Source organism: Hyla sarda, chromosome 7 (assembly GCF_029499605.1).
Source record: "Hyla sarda isolate aHylSar1 chromosome 7, aHylSar1.hap1, whole genome shotgun sequence".
NCBI lineage: Eukaryota > Metazoa > Chordata > Amphibia > Anura > Hylidae > Hyla > Hyla sarda.
Window position 1 is genome coordinate 175,610,535 of NC_079195.1, and position 22,047 is coordinate 175,632,581.

Sequence of the window (22,047 nt, forward strand, 5' to 3'; positions counted from 1 at the left end):
GTTCTTGTAGACAGGTCAGTACGGTAAACCGTCATTATAGTTGTGTTCACCCGGTTAGGCTGTCTTTTTTAGTGTTCACATTATGTTTTTCATGGATGCAGGTTTGGTATGTGTAGATTGTCATTGTAGCTTTAATCTTGCCATGCTATACTTGTTACCCCACTTTTGTTCCTATAGCTTTGTTACTGTAAGTTTACTATAGGTTACTCTAAGTTTTTCTTCACATATTACTTGGTATTGTCATTACACATTAGTTAACAGAGCATTGACACTTTGTGTAAGTTGTTACATGCCATGTTACTATGCTTATATTACATTAGTATGGTTCTGGGCATGTGTTAAGTCCCATATGTCATTTTCTTTAGTTTCTATAGCATTATTTCTACGCAGATATCTCAGTTGTATTGGTGGCATGTGTACATTCTCTATAGCATGGCAGCACTTGGCAACATTCCTAGTATACCCAAGCAGGTATTATTCTATGACCAGGTTTGGTTTACCTCTTGGCTCTATACGTTTGGTTTAGTTGGAGGCTGATTGCTGTCGTCAATCCGTGAAGCCTCATCTTTATAGTTTCTTTTCTGGTCATTACACACGCCTTGTTACAGCCAGTTGACCTCGCCATTCCAGGTTAGCTTTAAGTCGTCTTTTTACACACCTTACGTATGTCACAATTCTATCCAGTCAGTCCACGAGCCTCATGTTGTTGTCATCTCTATCTTCCATGTTTGTTACTATGTGTCTGATTGTGGTCTTAGTTGTACATGTCTTAATGTTAAGTTCTTTGGTGTGGATACCTGCTGGTCGCGTTATATTTTCTTTTGTGATAAGTCTCAAGGCGCAGCAGTAATAATCTTCTTTACGCCTTCAAGTATGAGGATACTGCCTTACTGGTACACGAAACCTCATATTAAGTATGTTATGTTCTTTTATGTATTGTCTATGCGGGTCTTTCCGTTGTTGTCACTTTATGTATGGCATGGTTCAATAGGATTTACTTAAATGTGTAGCACGGGACCCTTTGCAAATTTTCAACATCTATTTCCCTCTTCTGGCACTACCTATCTAAATGCCTACTGACGTCTGTGTTTTGGCCATTTCTCGAGCTAACAGACTCCATTGTACCTTTTGTCTATATCTAGCACTAGAATAGTAACACCATTCTAGTAGGCGCTATGAATTCAGTAGTGCCAAGTGGTACATCCAGAATTCCATCTTGGCTTCGGCTCTCTAACGGCTGAGTCAGCTCAGGGGTAGGGGCTTCTCTTTTGTCAGTTATCACTTATATGTTTAAGTAAGGGCACTGTTTTTTGCTCTGTTCTATTGACACCTTCCAACCTCCGGCTGTTAACTGGAGCATGTTGTCTGTTATCTTGGGTTCATATGACGTATGTTATGCTTAACCATTAATTTATGCATTACCTAACTGATGTGTTTTGCCCCCTTCTTTAGGATACCCTTCATGGCCGGCCAGACTCACCTCAGGCCTAATTATTCACCCAAGTGGTACATTCCACTCACGGTACATGTGACTTGACCACAAGTAAAGGTTAACTTAATTAAGTTAGCCTGATTTGTGGGAGGAGTCTGGTCTTTATATTCCCACCTGATCCACACAGGTGCTGTCGGCAGCGTGCAAGGTGTCCCCACCCTCCCTTCCGCTTTTTTCTAGAGTCACACTCAGGGTATTCCCCTTCTTTAGGATAGCCTTCACAGCTGGCTCAGGCCTAATTATTCACCCAAGTGGTACACTCCACTCAGGGTACATGTGACTTGACCACAAATATAATTTGAAGTTTATTGCAGTAATGGTCTATTGCAGAGTGTTTTGGGAGCTTATACAGTGTTCTTGGAAATAGTTTAGAGATCTGTTTTCCTTAAATCATTTTTGTTTTCTTTGTTGTTTGCATTCCTTATTCATAAGTTATTCATTGAAATAAACAAAAAACCACACCAAAATATGACATCAGACTTAAAGTGTAGCTGCCATTTACGAAACGTATTACTCGTCACACAGAAGTGTCAAAAGTTTTAATCAACCATGCCCATTTTAATATTAAAGGGGTTATCAAGTGAAAATTTTAATTTTTTTCTATATGCCTGGGCTGCCATAATAAAAGATTTGCAGCTTTAATGCAGGAGAAAAAAAACACCAATATTACACTAATGTTTACGAAGCTGAAATCTAACTATACTGCTCAAAAACATAAAGGGAACACTAAGATAACACATCCTAGATCTGAATGAATGAACTAACCGTATGAAATACTTTCGTCTTTACATAGTTGAATGTGCTGACAACAAAATCACACAAAAATTATCAATGGAAATCAAATTTATCAACCCATGGAGGTCTGGATATGGACTCACTCTCAAAATCAAAGTGGAAAACCACACTACACGCTGATCCATCTTTGATGTAATGTCCTTAAAACAAGTCACAATGAGGCTAAGTAGTGTGTGTGGCCTCCACATGCCTGTATGAGCTCCCTACAACGCATGGGCATGATCCTAATGAGCATCCGCCAACTCCTGGACAGTCTGTGGTGCAGACTGTGGCGTTGGTGGATGGAGCGAGACATGATGTCCCAGATGTGCTCATTCGGATTCAGGTCTGGGGAACAGGTGGGCCAGTCCAAGCATCAATGCCTTCCTCTTGCAGGAACTGCTGACACACTCCAGCCACATGAGGTTTAGCGTTGTCTTGCATTAGGAGGAACCCAGGGCCAACCGCACCAGCATATGGTCTCACAAGGGGTCTGAGGATCTCATCTCGGTACCTAATGGCAGTCAGGCTACCTCTGGCAAGCACATGGAGGGCTGTGCGGCCCCCCAAAGAAATGCCACCCCACACAATTACTGACCCACCGCCAAACCGGTCATGCTGGAGGATGTTGCAGGCAGCAGAACATTCTCCATGGCTTTTCCAGACTTAGTCTGTCACATGTGCTCAGTGAGTACCTGCTTTCATCTATGAAGAGCACAGGGCACCAGTGGCGAATTTGCCAATCTTGGCGTTCTCTGACAAATGCCAAACGTCCTGCACCGTGTTGGGCTATAAGCACAACCCCCACCTTTGGACATCGGGCCCTCATACCAAACCCGTGGAGTCTGTTTCTGACCGTTTGAGTGGACACATGCACATTTGTGGCCTGCTGGAGGTCATTTTGCAGGGCTCTAGCACTGTTCCTTCTGCTCCTCCTTGCACAAAGGTGGAGGTTGCAGTCCTGCTGCTGGGTTGTTGCCCTCCTATGGTCTCCTCCACGTCTCCTGATGTACTGGCCTGTCTTCTGGTTGTGCCTCCATGCTCTGGACACTACGCTGATAGACACAGCAAACCTTCATGCCACAGCTCGCATTGATGTGCCATCCTGGAATAGCTGCACTACCTGAGCCACTTGTGTGGGTTGCAGACTCCGTCTCATGCTACCACTAGAGTGAAATCACCACCAGCATTCAAAAGTGACCAAAACATTAGCCAGGAAGCATAGAAACTGAGAAGTGGTCTGTGGTCACCACCTGCAGAACCACTCCTTTTATTGGGGGGGGGGGTCTTGATTTCCTATAAATTCCACCTGTTGTCTGTTCCATTTGCACAACGGCATGTGAAATTGATTGTCAATCAGTGTTGCTTCCTGAGTGGACAGTGTGATTTCACAGAAGTGTCATTGACGTGGAGTTACATTGTGTTGTTTCAGTGTTCCCTTTATTTTTTTTGAGCAGTGTTTATGTGACATATATAACATTATTTATATTCCAAAGCATAGTTCTTTACAAATACAGTAGTATACACTTATACCAATACCATACTTTTCATATAATGTTTACACACCTGACTAGTCTCACTGCAGAATAGGGAATACTAATGGAATACTGCTCTTAGCCCCTACTGGATGAATCAATGAAAAAATGATCATGAAAATTTTATTTTGTTCTTTAGTTTTAGTTATTCTGTGTATATAAATCTAAATGCTATGAAGGAATCAAAGTAATCATCCAGTCAGAGAAAAATAGTCCTTTTAGTGCTGATATAAAATGCATTTAAGGGTCAAGTTGTATCTTGCAGTAGTAAAAGCTGTTTGTCTGCACCCCTCCTTCTTGCCAGAAACATATGATTAAGTTAATATAATTATAATGTAACCTATATAAACAAGCCATGAACTGCAGCCTGCACTGTAGACACTAGGGGGAGTGCCGCTCTGCAGCGCTTTACATGATATTGTTTACTGGGACTGATGAGATTAGTTCATGACATAACCTACGCAGACACATGTCCTGGTGACGCTCCTGAGAAGGAAACCAAATACAAAACGTACCTCTTTGGGGCTCTGCAGTTTATGCCTTGTGATGCTTGCAGTCCTACGTAAAGCTATATTTTGAGACCCTGTTACGCTCCTCTAAATTAGAAGAGATGTAGCCACAGATCACAGTTATGTATATACAATATCTCTCACATTTCAGTTAGTAGAAAATAAAAATGTATTTATTTTATTACTTAGAAGTAATTTTAAATTACCAATTGTATGTTTTATGTTGTTTTGGTAATGAATGACCATGGTCCCAAAGTCCTCAAGTGTCCTTTCTAGTCTTATACATGAAAAGCACCTCCTACCCCTCCTCCAATAAATAGCTCATTCCAAGCAATAGGATTCCTTTCCCATTGACAATGAACACAACGTACATACTAGTGGTGCTGTGGTTCCATGACCTCGGGCTATTTGTGTAACCAGGTTTTCCAGTAGTGGGAATGATAATAATTCAGGGGAGTTAGATCTGTGTTCTTTCTGCATAGTTACCTTAGCAGGTTACATGATCGTAATAAAACGTTTTTCTTTCCCTCTCACTTTCAGATGAATCTTGTCCCTAGTCCTCCCCTTGTAGCATCAATTACTCATAATGTTAGAATGAATTGCAGGGAGGAGGACATTTAGACATACACCAGTGTTTGCCAACCAGGGGGCCTCCAGCTGTTGCAAAACTACAACTCCCTGCACGCCCGGACAGCCAACGGCTGTCCAGGCATGCTGGGAGTTGTAGTTTTGCAACAGCTGTAGGAATCTTGTTTGGGAAATACTGACATACGCTGTAAGCCTCAAAAGAAGGCCACGCTCTCCTTTTGTCTGAATATTTAGTATGTAACATTTGTGAGGGAGGGAGAAAAAAAACAGGGAGACCAGAGAGGGCGCCTCGTGTAATTACTGTTACAATAGTATAAGTGAGGGATGGAGATGTAGCAGGGCCTATAGGACCCCTAGGTAATAGCTGCTGATCTTATGGCAAGTCAAAACTTGCATATCAACCCACAAATGGGGTTAGAGAGGAAGGCAGGAACCGCTGCTGGAGAGGTTGGGTTGCAGGAGAGGTTGAACCTTTTCCTGGGAGGAAACCAAAAGTGGAGTAGCAAAAGGACCCTTGGATGGCGCTGTTGGTTCCAATGATGATGATAAAAAAAAACTGTAGCCAGAGATGTAGATAGCACAAAACACTGGACAGTTTATTTAAGAACATAAAAACAATAAAACAGGATTACGCGTTTCGGGGGAGTCTCAGATCAGTGTGCACACTGATCTGATGAAGGGGGAGACTCCCCTGAAATGCGTAATCCTGTTGTTTTGTGCTATCTACATCTCTGGCTACAGTTTTTTATCATCATTTTATCAACGCGATTAAATGAATTGCTGAAAAATTTCAAACACTGCTATTAAAATGTGAACAGTTCTTGTACAAAACGTCTGGCCCTGTCCTAGCACTGACTTTCTAGGGTCATTTTGCTACTCTACTTTTAGTATGTAACATTGCATGTCTATATGTCCTTATTTGTGCCCTCAAAATTGTAAAGTGCTACAGAATATATATATATATATATATATATATATATATATATATATATATATATTATTATTATTATCTCTAATGTAGCTGAGGGGAAACTATCTTCTTTTAATCTGACATTTTTTTCAGCAGCTTTTTCTTTAGACAAGTGTCCCTGTTTTTAACCAGTCCTCAATGTAGAAAGCCTCATTTAGAGGCATTATGATGCTCTATGCCAAATCCTTTTATGTGGGGCATTGGTATTGATCTCTACCCACTTTAGCTCAGATAATCTGTTTGAGCATAGATGGCTGTAATCCTCCCGGTGGTCGTCCATCTGATGCACCAGTGTGGTGGGTAGATAGTTTGGATGCACACTTTGCTGGGTTCACTCGTTCTAGTCTGGCAAGCAGTGATGATGCGCCTGCTTTATTTGCATGCCTTTTCCCAGACAATCTGGCTGCCGTGGGAAGACAGGAAAGCATTTGTAGTGAATGAGTGTGGTCCCTGCCATCATGTACTGAATGGTACTTAGCATGTCCAATGTAGCTGCAGTCAGGAGGAGTAATCACAAGGGAGGGAGGGCTTGTCACATACCCCAATTTTTCTTTTCTCTCTCTCGAAAAAAAGCAGCCCTTAAGTGCTGATGCATTTCCATTGCTAATGACATGCTCCATCAGTAAAGTAGGTTGTGTTTTGCTCAGCTGGTTGGCTGGTAGCCACACACCTCTCAGTGGCCTGTGTGAGTGAAGGGGTTAAGGGATATCGCCTAGCACCTCCCCTTGGTGTAAGTTTTGTAATGTGAGCTGCTTGGTTTTTTTCTTTCCTCCCTTTCTCTCCCACTACCCCCCCTCCACCTCCTCCTCCTCCTCTGTCTCTCTTCTCTGCCTTCTGGCAAATGACTGAGGCTGCCTGAGTGTGAATGTGTGTGTGTGTGTATGGTTGCTGTGTGCTTGGTGTATGTGTGTGTAACAGCAAACAGCAAGCTCTCTAGACAGGGAGCGTGGAAAGGGAAGGCTTAAATAATCCTGCCGCATGGTGCTGAGGTGAGACAAAACCCCCCTTCAAATTCTTCTTCTTCTTCCCCTGCTTGGCTAATGGGTTTGTGAGCAGCTCAGACTGCAGCACTGCACTGGGGGACTTACATTGTGTCTGCCTGGGCATGTGTGAAGTTAGGAGCCTTAACCTGATTCCCTTCATTGTCTCTGGAGGCTGGAAACACACACACAGCCAGTTGGCTGGTACATTGTGAGCCATTAGCAGGGAGCCCATCTGTTATTGGTTTTGCCTGGAAATCTGGAGACAAGCAATTAATAATTGATGAGTGTTGTGCAGGAGCTGGACAGGCAGAAGAGACAGAGAAACTGAGCAGGGTGTCCTTAGAGGGGAGGGAAGGAGAGACAGCATGAGGGGAGCTACTGCCTGCTTCACAAATTAAAGACTTGAGTCTGCCTGGCTTTTGTTCTGCACCGGGAGGCTGCTGTTGCTTGGAAGTGCTTTGAGACATATGTGGTCCCCCCTCTGCAACAGAAGACACAGAGTGTGGAGCACAGGAGGAGCAAAGGGGTGGGGGGGAAGTGAGCCGCAGGACTGGTTTGAATAAACTTGTGGGTAAGTAGCTCTCTTCTTGGGGAGGAGGGGGAGCGAGGTGCTGCTGCACAGGCTTTGATTCTGCTCTGTATAGACTGTATGCCTTTTAAATAGTGCATTGTGGGTGGAGAGTTGCAGTGCATGGTGAGATGATGCTACAGTATGTGTAAGGGGAAGGGGGGCGGGCCTAGCCCTGTAACAGTACAGGGACTGCAGCACCTAGCAGGCCTCTGGAGGGGAAAACGGGCATGGTACCTGGGCTAGGAAATCTCTGCAGCAGACAAGTAGAGATGCCTTGCTGATATCCGTGCCTGCACCATGGTTGGGTGCTTACTATTATAAATAAATGAAGGATTGTTGAATGTTTACAAAAATATTGCTGTGTGCTGCAGTCAGGATTCTGACATACCGCTGTCAACATGAGCAAAAGTTGTGTGACTCCTCTGTGGACTTCTTCAATCGTATGTGTCGTGATAGTTATTGTGGCCTGATGGCCCTCCGTCATGTTGACAGTGACTCATTTTTCTTCCTGGGAATAGTGTGTTCTGTACAGTGTGTTGGGGAATGGGAATTAGGAAGATAAAGGGATTTACATTGACATAGTGAGCCCTGCGTCTATTGGCTGGGAGACGGATCCGGATGCTGCAGTTGTACATAGTGACAAGTCATGTGTAGTACTGGAGAGCTCAGGACCTCACATGGAGCTGTACGCATGGTGATCACTGGCTGCTACCTAATGTTAATAAGTCATAGAATTCTCCACCTTCATGTTATGTTTGTGTTTGGCCCCTCTGTACTGGAAGGGTGCAGGGATTTAGTATTTTCTGTTGTATATACTATGTGATTCTGATCAGCTGTAGAATTGTATGTAATAATACTAGTAAATGCATTGGAGGGCTTTTTTATGTAAGTACCAAGCAAAGCATCCTGGCTTTCGGGCTAATGTTGCTTCATTGTAGTCTTATTCTGGTTATACATGACCCAGTTCTATTACTCAACCTAAACCGATTGTATAGGGGAACCAATACAGGCGAGGTCCCTGCAGTCTGACTGCCAATTCATTGAAGGCTTCATACTTTCAAACTGTTAGTGCTGTTAGTTTTCTTCTACAAAGCCTTATAGGCACATGGTGAAACGTGCCTAAACTTTCTGCTGTTAAGAGTAGTGATGAGTAGTTAACTAAATGCCCTAAGCTAGTGTTCCGCAATCTGTGTCTCCCCAGCTTTTGCAAGACCACATGTAGGAGAGCATTGGCCTTAGCCAACTATCTATGTCATATTTGGACCTGTTTAAGGTGATAACATCTTAATATCATAGAAAAAGGAAGGATATTCTTTATCACACACCACTAGAAAGACCTTAGAACTTACCAGCCTTGTACAGAGGATCAGAATATCTGTGGAGAACGTCCATCTCTGTCATTGAGACATCCGTCCAATAATGGCCAGTTGTATCTGTTTACTTTCTTTAATGTTTTTGTATTACATTTTTTGTCATAGTTCCATCCAGTCTTAGCAGTCCAGCTTGCTGACCAGATGTGAAATCTGATACTTCCATTAGGTATCAGGGTTGTCATGTCCAAAATCGCTTTAGTTGGTGGGGCTGTTTGAGAGCTTCCCTTATTTGTAAATCTGTATTGGATACCGTATAAGCAAGATCAGACCATGTGGTTGTGTAGTGCCATAGAGTCATGGAACTCAATCGACTGATTCCCCCCCAGTGACAGCTTTTTGGTGTTTTGGTGCATAGGTAATTTGTTAGCTAAGGTTCTTACATTATAAGTGAAATTATTGCCCGACACCTAAAAACCTTTAGTATGAGATATGTTTTTTGCCCTATATTTTATATTATATGATTAATATTATATGTAATCAGATATTCCATCTATGAACATTATCACCTATCCACCAGGACTGCAAGAATACAGAATAGTCCTCCACGTTCAGTATGTCAATATTGTGAAAAAAATGGTTTAATCTATCTAGTAGTGGCTGCAAATCCACATAGCTATGAGTGATAAGGGAACAGCCATGTGCTTTCATTCTTTTAGGTGAGGATGGTAAATGTTGCACTGTTATTTTAAATAGTATTTTATGACTTCAATGATCCCTGTCATAGTTGACAAGGTAAGACTCTCTTCACACTGCCGTCATGGCTTACGCTACAGCAGAAGTTCATAAGCCATGACAGCAGTGTTGGACCCATCATTCAACAACTATACCTGACATGAGCTTTTTCTTCCCGTCAGAGAAAACTTCCAGAGGATCCAGTTCAAGCGTATGTGTGTGTGTGTGTATGTATATATATATATATATATATATATATATATATATATATATATATATATATATACACATACACACATAATGAGCCCAACATCCACTTCTAGAGTGGAGCGGTGGTCAGTAACCTAGACAATGAGCTTTCAACAAGGGGAGGATAGGAGCCAGGAATATAAGTAGGTAAGTTTGCTAAGTGCACAAATATTTATCTTGATGTGCGCTACAAATTTTTACTGTGTTAGTTAATGGTGTGCTCTGGTGGAAAAAAATGTTTTAGATCAACTGGCTCCAGAAAGTTAGACAGATTTGTAAATGACTTCATTTAAAAAATTTTTTATCTTTCCAGTACTTATCAGCTGCTGTATCTACAGAGGAAGTTGAGTTATTCTTTTCTGTCTGGCTACAGTGTTCTCTGCTGACTGTCCAGAGTAGGAGCAAATCCCCATAGCAAACCTCTCGTGCTCCGGACAGTTCCTGACATGGACAGAGGTGTCAGCAGAGAGCACTGTGGTCAGACAGAAAAGAACTATTCAACTTCCTCTGTAGTATACAGCAGCTAAGTACTGGAAGGTTTAGGAGTTTTTTAATAGAAGTAATTTACAAATCTGTTTAACTTGTGAAAATTGTTTTTCACCGGAGTACCCCTTTAAGAAGGAAATACCACTTTAATAGCCATACACATTTTACTTAATTTACTCCAGCCAACTTCTTTCCAGGCAATGGTGGTCTATCATTAGTTGGCTAAAATGATCATTTGTTCTTACATTTTACCCAACGTTCAATTGTTTTGGTTTAAACTATCTTTTATTAGCTTTAATGTGTATGGACACCTTTATAAGTGATATGTAAACAGATTAGCACTTTTAGGCTGGCTATAGACATTTCTTGATAGATCCCATTTAATGTCTCTTGGTACTAACCAATGATCTCTAAGGTAAGACCTAGCATAGTAAACAAAGATTTGAGATCTTAAATTTTAAGCCTGTTAGAACTTTCACTTGCCTGATTTACTTTCTGGAATGGCTTGTTTCCCTCTGTTAAAATACCATGCAACTCCACAATAGTCTCATGGTTGTGGCCAGCTACTGTTCACATTTAGTTTACTAATACTTAAAGTATGAAATATTAAAATTTGGCAACTATAAAACAATAGTTTGCAAATGGTTCTTTTTTGCAAGTTTGGGTCCAGCTGGTTGCAATTCCAGTTACAGCCCATTGAAGGCACCGTTTCCATAAAGAGAAAAGAAGACCTTTTTTAGTCTCTTTAACCCCTTAAGGACTCAGCCCATTTGGGCCTTAAAGGGGTACTCCCGTGGAAAACTTCTTTTTTTTAAAACAACTGGTGCCAGAAAGTTAAACAGATTTGTAAATCACTTTTATTAAAACATCTTAATCCTTCCAGTACTTTTTAGGGTCTGTATACTAAAGAGAAATCCAAAAAAGAAATGCGTTTCCTCTAATGTCATGACCACAGTGCTCGCTGTTGACCTCTGCTGTCCATTTGAGGAACTGAGAAATTGCATTGCAAACATATGCTGCTCTGGACAGTTTCTAAAATGGACATCAGAGGTCAGCAGAGAGCACTGTGGTCATGACATCAGAGGAAATGCATTTCTTTTTTGGATTTCTCTTTAGTATACAGCCCCTAAAAAGTACTGGAAGGATTAAGATTTTTAATAGAAGTGATTTACAAATCTGTTTAACTTTCTGGCACCAGTTGATTTAAAAAAAAAAAAAGTTTTCCACGGGAGTACCCCTTTAGGGTACGTTCCTACATGGCGTATTTTGCTGCGTATTTGGTGCTGCGTATTTTCCTAGCCATTGACTTCAACAGAGAAAATGAAATACGCAGCAGCAAATACGCAGCAAATACGCCGTGTGGGAATGTACCCTTAAGGACAATAAAAAAATTTTTGTTTTCTTTTTTTCCTCCTTGCCTTCTAAAAATCTTAACTCTTATATTTTCATCCACAAACTAGTATGAGGGCTTGTTTTTTGCGCGACCAGTTGTCCTATTGTAATGACTTCACTCATTTTACCATAAAATGTATGGCACAATCAAAAAAATACTATTTGTGTGGGGAAATTGATAAGAAAACTGCAATTTTGCAAAATTTGGAAGGTTTAATTTTCATGCTGTACATTTTACGGTAAAATAGACCTGTTTTCTTTATTCTGTGGGTCAATACAATTAAGATGATACCCATGATTACATACTTTTCTATTATTATACTGCTTAAAAAAAATCGCAAACCAAATTAGTGCGTTTAAAATCCCTCTATTTTGCTATTTTTCCGTATAAGCGGCGGTAGGAGGGCTAATTTTTTGCGCCGTGATCTGTAATTTTTTTTATATCAATTTTATTTTGAATAAAAGTTATTAAAAAAGCAGCAATTTTGGATTTTTATTTATTTTTATACATCCACGCCGTTCACCCTACGGGACAATTAAGATTATATTTTAATAGTTCAGATATTAACGCACGTGTCAATACCAAATATGTTTATTTAAAAAAATGTTTTCACTTTTTGGGGGTAAAAGGGAGAAAAACGGACAATGTAAATTTTTATTGGGGGAGGGGATTAAAAAATTTTTTTAACATTTATATTTTACTTTTTTACCTTTATTTTTACACTTTAATAGTCCCCATAGGGGACTATTTATAGCAATCATTCAATTGCTAATACTGTTCAGTGCTGTGCATAGGGCATAGCACTGATCAGTGTTATCGGTCATCTTCTGCTCTGGTCTGCCCGATCTCAAACCAGAGCAGAAGACCCATGGAATGCAGCGGAGGCAGGTGAGGGGACCTCCGTCTGCCGTTCTGGATGATCGGATCTCCACGGCAGCGCTGTGGCGATCCGATCATCCATTTTAGTCACCGCAGTGCTGCAGATGCTGTGATCTGTGTTGAGCACGGCATCTGAGGGGTTAATAGCGGACATCTGCGTGATCGCGGATGTGGGCCATTACCGGTGGGTCCCTGGCTGCTATCAGCAGCCGGGACCTGCCGTAAATGACCCGAGCATCGCTCCGATGCTCGCGGTGATGTATAGGATGTAAATTTACGTCCTGGTGCGTTAAGTACATACATTTGCGTCCTGAGACATTAAGGGGTTAAATACTTGGTGAATACTTCATGTTAATACTTAATAAAAGTTTTTCATACATATTAGAAAAAAGTTGCCCAAAATCTTAGATTTCAGCTGGTCTAGCTGACTGTCTAATGTATATGTGGGTCTCCCAACTCTCCCCCAACAGATGATGCCAGGTTAGAGAAGGATCAAGTTGGATTTCAACTGATAGATAAGGTTCCACCAGAAGAGTCTGGCAATAGCTTACCTTACCTCTTCATTTCAGAACACATGAATAATAGGCCAAACCAAACTTTCATGTTTACGTTAGGATCGGTAGACATAGCCGTTGGCTGAATGAATGTTTGGTTGACAGCTAGTCTCTGTGTAAGGCCATGTTTACAAGTCGGAATTTTCGTGCCAGATTCCGCACTGGAATCCGGCACTGAGATTCCGCTGCAGCAGAGTCCCGTTGAATTCAATGGGATTCTGCTGCGCTGTGCACATGGCAGAATTTCCGCGCCAGATGTTTCGGGCACAGAAATAAAATTTTCCTTGTCCGCACAAGGAATGAAACCCGTTCATTCTTTGTGCGGAGTCCACATGGAATGCATAGCTGTCTATGAAAAGGCACATTCTTGTGTGGCCCTAGAGCCTGCAAGTTTGCGGAACGTCTGCACATTGATTCTCCGTGCGGACATTCAGTCATGTGAACATAGCTTAAAGGGTAGGGGATAAGATGCCTGATCGCGGGAGTCCTGCAGCTGGGGACCCCCGGGATCATGCACGGGGCACCCAGTTTGTAATCAGTCCCCGGAGCATGTTCGCTCCGGGTCTGATTATGGTCGACCGCAGGGCGGCATGTGACGTCACGCCATAGCTATCACGCCCCCTCCCGTCGGCTTGCATTGAGGGGCGGAGCGTGACGTCACATGGGGGCGGAGGCGTGACGTCACACGCCGCCGGCCCTGCGGTCGCCGGTAATCAGTCCCGGAGCGAACACGCTCCGGGGACTGATTACAAACGGGGTGCCGCGTGCATGATCCCGGGGGTCCCCAGCTGCGGGACTCCCCCGATCAGGCATCTTATCCCCTATCCTTTGGATAGGGGATAAGATGTTTAAGCACCAGAGTACCCCTTTAAGGATACCTTTTAGACCAAATGGAAACACCTGGCTATGTTGATGTCCAACTTAGGTGTATAGCTAGTAGACATTTGTGGGGCTGTCTTGGCTTTCAGGTAAAGATATTTCCCGTGGTGTGTCTACTCCTTTACCTATGTAGCTATATAAAATGTCATAGTCTGAGTTCAGATTGAAGCACCCCCAGCACTCTTCAGAGTGCCTAGAGTAATTATATATATCTATATGTGTGTGTGTGTGTGTATATATATATATATATATATATATGTAACATTTTTTTTTTTTTTGAGAATAAGCAGTGGTAGAGTGTTCCAGTCTCTATATATGAGGACAAATTGAGATGTATAAGAACATGCCTTTTGTTTAGTTTTTTCTAGTTTAATGGTAATTTAATTTGGCACAGTCATTTTATTCATGTCTTAAATTTCTATGTCATCGGGACATGTACTTATATTTGACATCTTTGATAACTTGACCACTAAGTGAATCTGATGAAAACATGGACACCTCTTACTGGTAATCCTGTTTTTGTATGAGACAAGCACATAGCTGTACCTTATATCAGTGTTGGAGAAGTGTCCCTATTGCTTTGACATTTGGCGGGAATCCTGGCCTGAACTAGAGGCAGACAGTTTTCTAGACATTTGTAGTGTCCCACGACCTGTTGCTGGCTACTGCCCAGTGGACCTTGATGGTAAACTACTGGTGAAACCACCGTTCCTCTTCATTGCCAGACCCCTACACAGACTTGGCCTCTTGTTGGCAGCCGCACATAGAGCAGAGTTTGATTTTTCTTTTTTTCACAATGATGATACATAGACACTTTGGCTCCAACTCCACTCAAGCTTCGAGTTAGAATCCAGACGTTTTGGAACTGGCTGAAAAGAATTCCAGTTTTTCCCTGCTGGCTGCAGTGTTATTATCTGTCACCTCCCTGGCATCATTAAACCATTAACACTTTAAATGCCTGAATGCTCTATAGCAGAACAGTCTGCATGTAGAATGTAGATGCTTCTGGCAACATTTAAAGCATTTTTTGTTTCCCCTCCTTGTCTGTGTCTTAGATTTAAATGAAAAAAAGTCAGTGTGAAAAGCCTCTTCCTGGAGCTTAGAATTGTTGGGAATTTCTCTACCCTGCCCCCACCAGTTATCTGCCCTTACTTTGGTCAGATAGTTCCTGCTGCTCTGTGTTTTCCCACTGTGATGAGATTATTGTCTCATAGAAATTGGGCTCTTTAAAGTGACCGTTGCTGAATAGAGCCCGTCTGCAGTTCTTTCTACTGCTTTACAAATTGGCATATCAATAGGACCAGGTGGCTTAACCCCTCCCTCTCTAAATCTTCATCCTTGCCTCTAGCTTTCTCTTATTTTTTGGTGGAAATATATTAATTGTTTAGGGGGGAATATCCTTCAGTAAACCAGTCCCGACAGAGGGCGTAATCCACTGCCAGGCCCTGATCAAAAGTAACAAGTGTCCAAACTATTCAAACCAATATGGCAACAATATTGAGATGATTTATTAAACATTGGACAACGACTTATCATGACAAAACTAGGCTCCCTTCATTCAGATAACTGCTGTTTTCTTTTGCTGTAATGTAAAAATGTACTAACCTATGCCAGTCTAAGACTGCAAATGGTCTCTAGGTCTGTAGTATACTAACAGGAAGGTATACCAATGTATGTTATGGTAGGCCCATTTATTTTATTGGTTCAGTCCTTTTACTAGTCCGTTTACTAAACGTTTACTTCTTTACTTTTGAATCCTGCAAAATAAAAGCGTACATTCGGAAAAAGAACAAGAGTAACCACTAGTAGACTATGTTTAGTCCATTAAAGTCAATAGGTCCACCACTATTCATGTTGGCTTATATTTTTGATGGTATTTTGAAGTAGCATTTTGTAAATGTAAATATACCCTAATGCCTAGGTCATCCTGAGCACATACAATGAATGTAGATAGTTTGGACAGACCCATAGAAATCTGTGCTAGGCCCAGATGTAATGGTAGATGTACTATGGGAAGAATTTATCATCCCCTCTACTTTGGAGTTTTGTCGTGAAAAAGTTGCATAGTCCTAATTTGTTAAAAAATTACCGTACCTTCTTTTTCCCTTTTGTGCCAGTTGTAAATGTAAGTGCTTAGCCCAAAAGGAGTGTGTGGCCTAACTGCCTGCCGAATTTACTATAACCCGTGCCAAAGAACTAGTGAAATTTGTACCTAAACTCGACACCAGCCCGGAGCTTGCATACATTTAAAGTGCTGTGCGGTGCCTGGCCACACATTGCACCACTTTATAATGCAAGTTGCACTGATGGAGTATGTGAACATTTCTCTTGTTAGAAATTTGGAGTTTGTGATAGAAAACCTGCCTTAATTGCAAAAAATCTTCTTTATTGAAAGTCATACTTTGATAAATCTATGTCATTTCCCCTCTTCTGTGGCTTCTTATCTTTGAATATAATATTCTAATACAGGAGACCTTAACAAATGTGTTATACTTCCTACGGTATTATGGGGAGTTTTATGATGCTACAGTATATCATGTCTTGTACCTGAATTAACCCCGTGCTGCATAGTAGATCATACAGGAAGCTGCCTAGTCTGTTGTTAAGTATTAATAAAACATGTCGGCTTTTTACAGGGACTTCAACAGTGGGATAGCGTTCGGTCAATTCAGGGATTATTCCATTTCAGGCGTGAACATTTACACAATTGGGGGATTGAAAGTATGGCTTTAAATTATGAGCCTGATGGCTGACATCCTATCTGGACAACTCACTTTAAAACATGGATAACAATTTCTATAGCTTGCTGTTCTGGCTAATAACATGTTGTATGCCACAGATAGTGACTGTTCTATGTACAGATCATTATAAATGCCTGACATATGTCTTATGTGATGTTTGGGTTAGAGGAACATATTTGAGTATCCAAAACGTATATTAGAAGAATGTTCAATGTGACTGCTTCTGTGCATACTGACTGACAGGTTAGCAGTGGAATGGGAGTCAAAGGGGGAGATGTATCAAAACCTGTGCAAAGGAAAAGTTGCCCAGTTGCCCATAGCAACCAATCAGATGGCTTCTTTCATTTTGCAGAGGCCTTGTTAAAAATGAAAGAAGCAAGCTGATTGGTTGCTATGGGCAACTGGGTAACTTTCCTCTAGACAGATTTTGCTAAATCTGGCAAATATTTGGTATATATTTTCCCGTGCTTTGCTGAGCCATAGGAGTTGTGTTCCTGGATGAGTTTGTTGTCTTATTAGTTCTGTCTTATTAGTACATCCCTAATAGAATACAAGAGACCGATCAGAATTGTGCAATCACTCTGACAGTCTGCTGGCATCACATAAGGCTTTTATCACTGACATTTAATTTTACATTATGTACAGATCTGGAAGATGGTATTGCATTTTGGAAATGGTACAAAGATGGATGGATAGATGGTTAGAGAGATATTTGGAAAGCAGATAGGGATGTGTATAAATTGTATGTACAGTATGTTGAGTTTGAGAAGGTGGTACAGATCTAAAACATAGGGGCAACTTACTTATTGGGGCTGTATATGATGATCATTTCATACCTGGATGCTTGTTCCCCTGTCATTTTCCCCTTCTGAATAAATGATCTGGTCTATTGAACTCCAAAAGGTTGTTGAGCTCAGCTAGGCCTTTAGTCCAATATACAGGGTCCTGAAATAATTGGGCCTAGTCATCTGCTGTGGCCTCTCCTAGCATGCCCATAATAGTAAATACTTCGGCTATGTTTTGAGATCATATTTTATAGCACGAAAAAGGTGTTTTTTTTTGGCATAGATTTTACATGGGGGGGTGAGGGCATTGGCGAAAGCTATAGCCCAAAATTTTTTTCAGATGGGATATAAATGGCAGAAAAAAGGGCCTGACACTTAATTCAGCCATAACTATTACAACTGTAAAAATCAAACCATGTGTGAACAAAGAACCGGTTTCCCACTGGATTCAGTAGAATTCAGCGTAAAAAATACGGCCACTTTTTGGGACATAAATCCACATTACCAGTTGGAGACGTGTCCCTACAATGTCTCAGACTATCTAATCGACACGGACAGTGCAAGTCAGTGTAAGGACACGCTTCCAATTGTGATCACCCAGTTAACTAGTTAATCATACAGTTCTAGTAAGAACAAAAATGATGTTCCAAAATCATTTAACTGGAGGGGTTAGAAGACACAGGGAGAATGATTGTCATAGTCTGGAGACATGAAAGTTGTTCATTGTTAAACAATTCTATTTAGAATCTAGGAAAGCTGTGTGACCGCACGGTGGGTGGAGAGGTTGTCATAAAAAGTAATTGGCATAAAATCTTGAACTTCAGAATATTTGATGTATTTCTCGGGTGTTTATAACAGATTGGGGAGCAGGGTCATTGGAATGCATTTTATTCTCAAAGTGGAGCTGTCCGAAGGTTTTTAGAGTATAAAGCAGCGGTAAGGCTGTATAGGCCTTTTGCATGCCCTTACTTTATATCCTATAAACCTACTGACGGGTCTGCTTTAAAGTAGGACAGTTTAAAGATACAGAGGTCAGCACTAGCTGGGCATTCGCTCTACATCTTAGCCTCTTAAACCCGATAGTCATAGTGCTAGTGGACGGTATGTAGCAAAAACTGGGGTGCTTAATCTCCATGTACAGTAGTCCCTCAAGTTACAATATTAATTGGTTCCAGGATGACCATTGTATGTTGAAACCATTGTATGTTGAGACCAGAACTCTATGGAAACCTGGTAATTGGTTCTGAAGCCACCAAAATATCATCTGAAAATAGGGAAAAAAGTGAGGATTAAAGAAAAATAAGTAGATAACTAATACAGATAAAGCAAGTCCTTACATATAAAAGTAATAAAGATCTGCTAGGAGCTGTAAATCACTGTCTATGTCAGTGTTTCCCAACCAGGGTGCCTCCAGCTGTTGCAAAACTACAACGCCCAGCATGCCCGGACAGCCGAAGGCTGTCCGGGCATGCTGGGAGTTGTAGTTTTGCAACAGCTGGAGGCACCCTCTTTGGGAAACACTGGTCTGAACACTGGTCTTCAGGGTCCTGTACAGTACACACAATGGGGGACATGTATCAAAGATTTTACCCCTGTTCTGTGTGTATTTTTTTGCGCAAAATTTTGCGCAAGCCCTTTTTCGGGGGCATTTTTTTGCGCACGTTTTGGTAGAGCATTTCCTCCAGATGTGGCCGAATCGGGGTACCTTTGAGTGACATCTATAGTACGCATGGATTTATTAACTGCGTACTTTTCCTTTACACCAAAAATGTTACCGCAAGAGCTGTTTTTTTTGGCGCAAATATAAGCCATCTTGGACTTAACGTAGCAAGATGCTCTAAATCATCGATTCTATTTTCCGAAGAGTGGATTGAGGAGATTACTACATTTACCCGCAATTTATGAAGCTCATTGCGCTTGATTGATAAATTTAGCGCTTCTGCACATAATTTAGAATTTGGGAAAAGGGGGTAAAATGCTTCTACCATACACAAATAATGATACATGTCCCCCAATGTCCTAAAAAAAAAGGAAAATGAAGCCGCCCTCACCTGATGTCCAAAGGAGCAGCTAACCCTGGTACAGGTAAAGAGTACAGAACATGTAATACCTCCCTGTACTGTAGGGGGCGCTACCAGACACCAGTCAGTGCATACACTTCAGTAATACACGGGTTTCACCAGTGAAATATCCATTCTGACTGGTCGGTTCTTCCAGCCATTGACACGTTTCACAGATTCCATAGCATTGTATGTTGAGTCTGGTTTCAAGTTACAATGGTCCAGAAAAGTCCATTGTATGTTGAAACTTATTGTATGTTGAGGAAATTGTAAGTTGAGGGATCACTGTACTGGCAAGATAACCATCTAAGACTTATTTACAAACTTTACATCTTGGATGCTTTAAAATATAAACTGGTGTCCATGACTTTGATATAAGTTGATGATATTAACATAAAATAAGTGGTGGACAGATGATCTCTCATCTAACAATTAGAATGACAAGTTTCACCATTACCATGGACATCCGGCTCAGCTGAACATGCATGTTAATTTGTTTGAGAACTCCTAAAATCTTCCATTCTTACAGTAAGATCAGCCCTTTATGTAAGGACTTGCACTTGCTTGTAGGGTTGCTCTTTGTTTATATTTAGAGATGAGCGAACTTACAGTAAATTCGATTCGTCACAAACTTCTCGGCTCGGCAGTTGACGACTTATCCTGCGTAAATTAGTTCAGCCTTCAGGTGCTCCGGTGGGCTGGAAAAGGTGAATACAGTCCTAGGAAAGAGTCTCCTAGGACTGTATCCACCTTTTCCAGCCCAGGGGAGCACCTGAAAGCTGAACTCATTTACGCAGGAAAAGTAATCAACTGCCGAGCCGAGAAGTTCGTGACAAATCGAATTTACTGTAAGTTCGCTCATCTCTATTTATATTGCATGTCCACATGTTGCTTTTGACAGAACACGGCCTGAGCTCCCCACATTGATTGTTGTGCAGACTTTGGCATCATTAATTCCTATGATTGAATGTCTTTGCTATTCACATGAATGATGGTGCAGGCATTGCTATGAGACGTGCCCAACATCTGGCCAACACTTGCATCACTGATATTTAATCATTGTAATGAATGATTCCAATGTCTGTAAATCACTGCAGGTAGTAAGTTCACGGAGTGTTCTGTAAAGTATTTGACATGGGCACGCTGCCTAGTTGGTAGCAGCCTGTCTAGTCTGTGTGAGCCCTGATACACTGCTGATAACTCAGGGTCACAAGTCTGCTGTAAGCAAGTTATGCAGAGCTGACCATATGTAAAAGACATGTGACCGTTGTTACTTTTCTGGTTAGACCTTTATATCTGCCCAAGACAATACAGTGGTCCCTCAAGTTACAATATTAATTGGTTCCAGGACGACCATTGTATGTTGAAACCATTGTATGTTGAGACCATAACTCTATGGAAACCTGGTAATTGGTTCTGAAGCCACAAAATAGGAAATAGGAAAATAGGAAAAAGGGAGGATTAAAGAAAAATAAGTAGATAACTAATATAGATAAAGCGTATAAAAGTAAGAAATATCTGCTGGGAGCTGTAAATCAGTGTTTCCCAACCAGGGTTCCTCCAGCTGTTGCAAAACTACAACTCCCAGCATGCCCGGACAGCCGTTGGCTGTCCGGGCATGCTGGGAGTTGTAGTTTTGCAACAGCTGGAGGCACCCTGGTTGGGAAACAATGGTTTATGTAGAGGACAGGAGCTTCTTCAGGGTCCTATACAGTACACAGTGTGTCCCAAATGGAGCCACCCATACTTGGTGTCCAAAGGAGCAGCTAACCCTGGCACAGGTAAGGAGTAGTACAGAACTTGTAGTTCCTCCCTGTACCATAGGGGGCGCTACCAGATAGCCAGTCAGTGCATGCGCTTCAATAACACAGGTGATTTACCAGTATAATGCCCATTCTGATTGGTCAGTTCCTCCAGTTGTGACATGTTTCACAGATCTGGACTGTCTGTACATTGTATGTGGAGTCCGGTTTCAAGTTACAATGGTCCAGAAAAAAACATTGTATGTTGAAACTATTGTATGTTGAGGCCATTGTAAGTTGAGGGATCACTGTATATAGATTTCACATTTGCTGGACACTGTTAATGTATCTGTAGAGCCCCATCACCCAACAGAGACTAGTAGAGTGTCATTTTGGCCTTTATTCCAACAGTTTCCATCAGAGTTTCCATTTAATTGTTTTATAAAATATCCCAGACAGCTATTCCAGTAAACCACATTCCATAAAAAAAAAGCGTACCCGATATACCTCAAATGGACCCTCAAATGGACGCAATGCAGTGTGAAATAAGCCGTACACCAGTTTATTATGGGTGTAATACAGCCGCATTCTTGTATCTGTATTACTGCAGCAAGTCCCTGATGATGGACCATCTTTTAAATATCTGTCAGTTTAGGTGATCAGATTTACAGTCAGGCCAGGACTTAAAGGGGTACTCCTGATTTTTTTTTTATCAACTGGTGCCAGAAAGTTGAACAGATTTGTAAATTACTTCTATTAAAAAATCTTAATCCTTCCAGTACTTATTAGCTGCTGAATACTACAGAGGAAAT

The 22,047-nt window shown here is 41.4% G+C and overlaps 1 protein-coding gene across 8 annotated transcripts in view; it reads left to right on the forward strand.

Annotated features, from left to right (window-relative positions):
• The window catches only part of ZMIZ1 (zinc finger MIZ-type containing 1), a 348,947-nt gene that overhangs the window by 278,079 nt on the left and 48,821 nt on the right, over positions 1–22,047 (forward strand). Inside the window, exon 1 of one of the 8 annotated variants that reach the window (XM_056531362.1) lies at positions 6,704–6,857. The exons of 6 other annotated variants lie outside the window; for them this stretch is intronic. The gene's annotated coding sequence lies outside the window, so the exon portion shown is untranslated. Of the gene's footprint in view, positions 1–6,703; positions 6,858–6,969; positions 7,423–22,047 lie in introns of those variants that run through there. One more of the 8 variants, XM_056531363.1, reaches the window with a different exon arrangement.